Below are 6,197 nucleotides of genomic sequence, written 5' to 3'. Positions count from 1 at the left end.
CGTGCCCACTCACATGGCGGCCTCTGCCCTTCCACTGGCATGCGGCTTTATTTGTTCCTTCTGCCATCTGACAGATGTTCATTGAAGGCCTCCCCAAGAGCAAAGGTGGATGTTATAGGAAGTCCTTTCAATCCCCAAGGAGCCAAGAAAAAGGCAAGTATTAGGAAATAGATGTGGTATTTTGAGTCACTTGCCATATGCCAGGCATGGCACTAGCATTTCGTAAGCATGAGCTGTTTCCCACCTTACCCTATTCCGGTAGAGCAGACAGGTGTGTATGACCATTATCTCCTGTGTAGATGGACAGCCAGGGCCCATAGGCCCTGCGCCATCTGCCCAACACCGTATAGAGGTGAATGGTAGAACCAGAATTCAAGCCTAGGTCTGCCTGTTTGCAGAACTCCATCTCTTTCCCCCCTCATGTGTCTCTTTTCCTTCCTCCCTCTCTTCTTCCTTCCCTCCCTCCCTCCTCTTTCTTAATATCTCTGTCTCTGTCTCTCTCTATTCCCTCCCACAACTTTGTCTTCTTCCTCTAATTTTTGCATTTCTAGCAGCAACATTGGAGAGTTCCAGCTGCTTCATGCCTTTATCAGCACTTGGTATGGTAAGCCTTATTTTTAATTGGAGACAGGTCTTGCTATGTTTCCCAGGCTGGCTTTGAACTCCTAGGCTCCAAGGATTCTCCTGCCTTATCATCCCGAGAAGCTGGGACTCCACACCCAGCTAGTCTTTTTTAATTTTAGCCAGTGGGTAGTGGTGGGTGCGTGTTCAGTCAGGTTTGACGAGTTATATGTTATAGACAGTAAAGTTTGCTCTCTCTGATTTCCAGACTCTTAGGTTTTGACCACCTAACCATGACCACAGCCACCATGTAGGATTTAGTGTACATCCTCCTCAGCATTCCTTCGTTCCCTTTTGTTGTCCCTCGGAAATTGCTGATTTGTTTTCTGCTCTGGTAGGGTTTGCCTTTTGTAAACTATCATATGAATGGCCTCATAAAGGATGGGGCCTATGAGATGGAATTCTTCACCTTAGCTTGATGCACTTGAAGTTCTCCCTTGTGTCGAGGTATCTGGGAAGCCCCTGCTTCTTTATTGCAAATCCTTTTCCACTGTGGAACTCCAGAAGAGAAGAAATGCAAGGAGCGTGTTCATAGCCCTGCGGATGAACACATGTGGAAATTTCCTGTACGACTGGCTCATTACCCCTGGGGTAGATAGCAGCCCGCTCATACTTCACCAGGCATCTGTGAGTCCTGGAAAGACCGTAACTTACTACTGTCATTCGATTGGCACCAGGGGTCACTTTCCACATTGGGGCTTGCATCTAAAGGCAGACATACCATCCACAGGTAGCGGATGGGTGATAAATCAGCCAGGCTTTTCCCATTCAAAATCCTGTAACCCAACTTGGAGCTCTAGGGAAGCCAGACAGAGGTCAGCCTCCATGTTTTATTTCCTCATCAAGTCCGTTGTTTAAGGTTTCCCGTTCCTTTCCCCTGCTGCTTCCTCTCAGCTGCTAGGCTCCCTCCTGTCACTGGGCTGCCTGGTGGCGTTCCTGGGCTTCCTCTTCCTCCCCATCCTGCCCCTGGCAGGCAGCTGCTTCCTGGAGAGGGGAGCAGGTGGAAGGGGCGGGGGAGGGGACAGATTTCCTCCCTTTGTGCTGCTCCTCAGTCGTCACTGCTTCCCCCCCCCCCCCCCATATCATCCAGGTGAATTAGTGGCACCTAAAGCTGCACTTCCGTTCTCAGGAAGGGGCCGGTGAGTTTCTGCTAAGGTGTGAGTCATATGTTCCTCTTCAATTACACAAGGCCTAGGACTGTTTAAGGGAATTAATGCTTGACTGCTGTGTGTGTGTGTGTGTGTGTGTGTGTGTGTGTGTGTGTGTGTGTGTGTGTGTGGTATTGCTGGAGACTAAGGGTCTTTCACATTTTAGCTACATCTGCAGGCTGTGAGTTATTTTCTTTTTAATTTTTTTTGCAGTTTAAGTTTTCAGATCATATGAATGCAGTAGAATAGAGCGGTTAAGAAAAATCTGCCTTTTATTTTCCCTTCTTTTCTTTCTTTCTTTTGCTTGTTTAGTTTTTGCTTGTGTGTTTACCCAGGGCCAGTGTGGGCTTGGAGCCCCCTGCCTAAGGCCTCCTGTAAGCTTGGACCCCAGACAGACGTGCACCTTGAGATAGAGTCTCCCTAGTACTTCCCCCTTCTGACTTTGTGCTATGATGGTCTCAATCTGTCTCTGCAATCACTGGAATTACAGGCATGAGCTACCACTCTTGGCTCCCACTTTCCTTCAGAACAAAGTCTCTGAGAGAGGCTTGGCTTCTAAGATTTGGTAAGCAGTTCTGTAGGTCACAGTTGCAAATCCTGGCTTGCAGATGCCGTGACCTTCAATGAAGTGGTTTCCCTAGGCCTCTGTTTTCTTTCTTGTGAATAGAGCTTCCCTCCCTGGGTTATGTACAGGGGTACAGACAATACTGGGACACATCAGCACGCCACATAGTGCCTGGCCCAGGCTAAGGACTCAGAACCACCAGCTCTTTCCTTTATGGACTTCCTCTGATCTGCCTCAGTGTCTCTGAGAGCATATTCCTGATCATTCCCTGATGCTGACCCCTAAATGCTGGCTTTACTCCCCATCCACAAAAACCCTGGGCTTTGAAAATGTCCTTGAGCTTTTGTCTGTGCCTGGCGGGATCCTGGCTGTACCCCAGAGGGCGGGCGCCTGGTTTCCATGGTCAGTGTCCAGTTCTCAGGGCAGTGGCAGGGCCACCCGGCAGCCTGAAGTAGGCCAGCATTGCACACAGAGGCTTTGGGCTGCCCTGTGTGCAGCCTCCCAAGCCAGGCTATGCCCTTCGCTCACCCCTGCCTGCTCTTGTAAGGGGTGAAATATATTCAGTTATAGTTAGAAATGCATCTCCTTTGATAAACCCAGGAAAGGATTTCTCAACTTGCTAGGCCATCAGCAACCCCCCTTTATAGCTGCATAGTCACAGTGTACCCCCAAAAATGTTGGGGGAGGAAGCTGCTAAATCAAACTCAATATTTGCCCATGGTATCCATAGGGTTCACCAAAAGGCCACAGTGAGAATCCTTCCTCCCTTGCATGATACCTTGGATTAGCAATGAACTTCTCAGAGCCTCCTTTCTCTTACCTTAAAATATGGCTGAGAATAACCCTTGTCCTTAGGGTTACAAAAGGAATAAGTGAGAACACCACACATAGGCAGGACTGGCCAGATCATTTGAAGGGCCCGGTTTAAAGTGAAAATGCAGAGCCCCTTGCTTAAAGTCAGTAAGAATTTCTAGCCAGGTGTGGTAGTGCATGCCTGTAATCCCAGCGTTCAGAAGGCGGAGGCAAGGGGATTATGAACTCAAGATTAGTCTCGGTGGCATAGCAAGACCTTATCTTTAAAATCAGCAGAGCAGGATGTGAGTGCCTGCGAAGCCCTGGCCTGTGGCACTGCTCCGGCATCTCTGTTCCTATCTCTCCCAGAGTCCTTTTCTCTGAAGGGCAGAATAACTTCCCATCAAGGCAGAGTCCACAGCTGAGGTTTGCTCCCTTCTGCTCAGTAACAAGACGTCCTAATTAAGGGATCACGGACCAAGGCAAAGCCAGGTCCTTCCAGCCTAGGTGAGGCCCAGACTCCGGGACCTGCAGGCCAGCCCTTGGGTTGTCTTTTGTGGGTCAAGGCAGGCTGTGACACTCACCTAGATCCCAGGGCTCTCCTTTAATGGGAAGAGAGGGCTGAGGACATAGACAAATGTGATTCATCAGGGCCACAGTACAGAATCTTCTGGAAGGCCTGTTTGTGTGCAGGCTGCAGGACCTACCCCATAATATCTGGGCCAGTTGGTGTGCACGGGGCCCAAGACGCTGCATGTCAAACAGGTGATGCCTGTCCACCGAGAGCCCCGGCAGAGGAGCACGCATGTGCACACTTAGAGCCAAGGCTGACAAGTACGTACCTGCGCAGCTCTGAAGCCATCTGTGAAATCACAGGATGTTTTATGCATTTGTTTAAGCAACTCTAGTGAACAACCAGAGAACTACTACTTCGGATTCTGACTGCTGGGGAACAAGTTCAGGGCCGCAGGAAGTTCTAGTCTGGGATTCTGTCTAGGGATCAGTTTACTCATTCAAAATGGACAGCAATCATGGCTCACATTTATAATCATAGCTCCTAAAGAGGCTGAGATCTGAAGATCTTGGTTTGAAGCCAGCCTGCCCAAGCAGACAAATCTGAGAGACTCTTGTCTCCAGTTAACCAGCGAAAAGCCAGAATGGAGGTGTTGTGGTTCAAGTGGTGAGCAAAAAAAAAAAAAATCTAAGGAATAATGCCCAGCCCCTGAGTTCAGTTCAATCCCTAGTACTGGCACAACAGACAGACAGACAAAACCCCCACAGAGCCTTATGTATTAATAGCATACTTTGTTATAATTTGCCTGCTGTAAATCACTGGAAAGCTCATCGAATACCTTGCATGCTTTTGCAATGTCCTCCTTCCCTGATTCTGTGGGCAAACAAGGGGCCCCAGAGGAGATGGTGAACTTTATGTGAACTGCCATCACCGAGCTAGTGGGGGAAATTCCGCTCCCATTCTTCCGAAGTACTAGTACGCACTGTGACCTGGCTTTATTATTAAAGGGATGTTGGTGCCGAGTAGGCGTGGCTTCCTGGGAGAAGCCTTTTCAGCCCAGGACTGCAAAAGACTTCCCCACTGAGAGCAGCTGTTCTGTGAGTCACTGGGCCGTGCCTTCCTGACCAGCCACGAAGAGCCCAGCACTCCGGCTTGCCTCAGAGGGTCAGGCTCTGCCTCCAGCTACAAGGCATTCCTGCTGGAACAGAAACAGAGGCCGTGCAGATGTTAGGAGTGGGTCTGGCAATGTTTCTAACCGAACAGCAGGACACCCCAAACCTTGTTAGAATCTCCTGGGGCTCAGGCTGAACACGCCAAAGAAGTCTTCCTTCCAGCTCACATGCATAGATAGAACCTCCAGGGCTAGGGCCCTGGTGCTGTGTTTTTAGCACGTGCCTCAAGTGGTGCCATTGGCTGGGCTTAGGACAATATCTTGCACTGATAATATTTACATAATACACATAGAAAGGGGGAATATTTACATAATACACATAGAAAGGGGGAGTAAGAGACGAGGGTAGGGCTGTGGCTTTATTGTTCACTCAAGGGTAAGTGCAGAGGTTGGCAAATTACAATTGATGGCCAAGACAACACCCAGCTCCCTTCCTGTTTTTTGTTTTTGTCATGAACTCTGGGGACTGGCCACTGTCTCTGAGCGCATTTGCTCAAGGATAGTACTCTGTCACTTTGAGCCACAGCTTCACTTCTGGTTTTCTGGTGGCTAATTGGAGATAAGAGTCTCACAGACTTTCTTCCTCAGGCTGTCTTTGAACCATGATCCTTAGATCTCAGCCTACTGAGTAACTAGGATTACAGGCCTGAGCTACCTGTGCCCAGCTCCCTTCCTGATCTTTTGTGAAGTTTTATTGGAACACTGCCATGCCCATTTTGAACATTGTCAACGGTTGCTTTTGTGATATAATGGCAAAGTTGGTCTGGCAGAGACTGTATGGTCCAAAAGACACAAAAATATGTACTATCTGATCCTTTCCAAAACAAAACAAACAACAACATTTACTGGCCTTGGCTGAAAAACATGAGCCCAGACCTGGGCGAACAGAGTTGGAACTATGACCTTCAATAGTTATATACTCATTATCAATCAATCCAACAAGGAAGAAAGGACTCAGCAAATAGAACCAACTACAGAAATCCAGGTTCCCAAGAAGAGCAACTTAAGTCTATCAAATAATATAATGATTGTAGAAACTTAGTAGAAAAAGTAATTAAACCTTGCTGAAAAGACAAAGGCAGTATGGCAAAAGAAGAGAAAAGGACTAAGCACAAATCCCAAACGTGCTAACAGTGGAGTGAATGGGCTGAAGTAGTCCTTCGGTGACTTTGGGGGCCCTGCACCCGATTTCAGGGGTGGGTGAACTAGCAGATAGACTCAGCTAGAGCAGCACTTAGTAAACTGGGAGACAGCTCCTGGAGAGAGAATGACACCACCCCATAGACATGGGGAAAGTGGAAAAGCATTTCAAGAGCAGGATCAGAAGAAGATGACCCAACACAAGTGTAATAGGAAACCTAAAAGGACAAACCATGTTTCCAGGGA

General features: G+C 48.3%; 1 protein-coding gene across 2 annotated transcripts in view; it reads left to right on the top strand.

Moving 5' to 3' along the window:
• Iqck (IQ motif containing K) overlaps positions 1-6,197 on the top strand; it is an 84,749-nt gene that overhangs the window by 50,262 nt on the left and 28,290 nt on the right. The gene's annotated exons all lie outside the window — the stretch shown is intronic.

This window comes from Perognathus longimembris, chromosome 23, assembly GCF_023159225.1.
Source record: "Perognathus longimembris pacificus isolate PPM17 chromosome 23, ASM2315922v1, whole genome shotgun sequence".
Lineage (NCBI taxonomy): Eukaryota > Metazoa > Chordata > Mammalia > Rodentia > Heteromyidae > Perognathus > Perognathus longimembris.
This window is presented reverse-complemented; position numbering and strand designations above follow the sequence as displayed.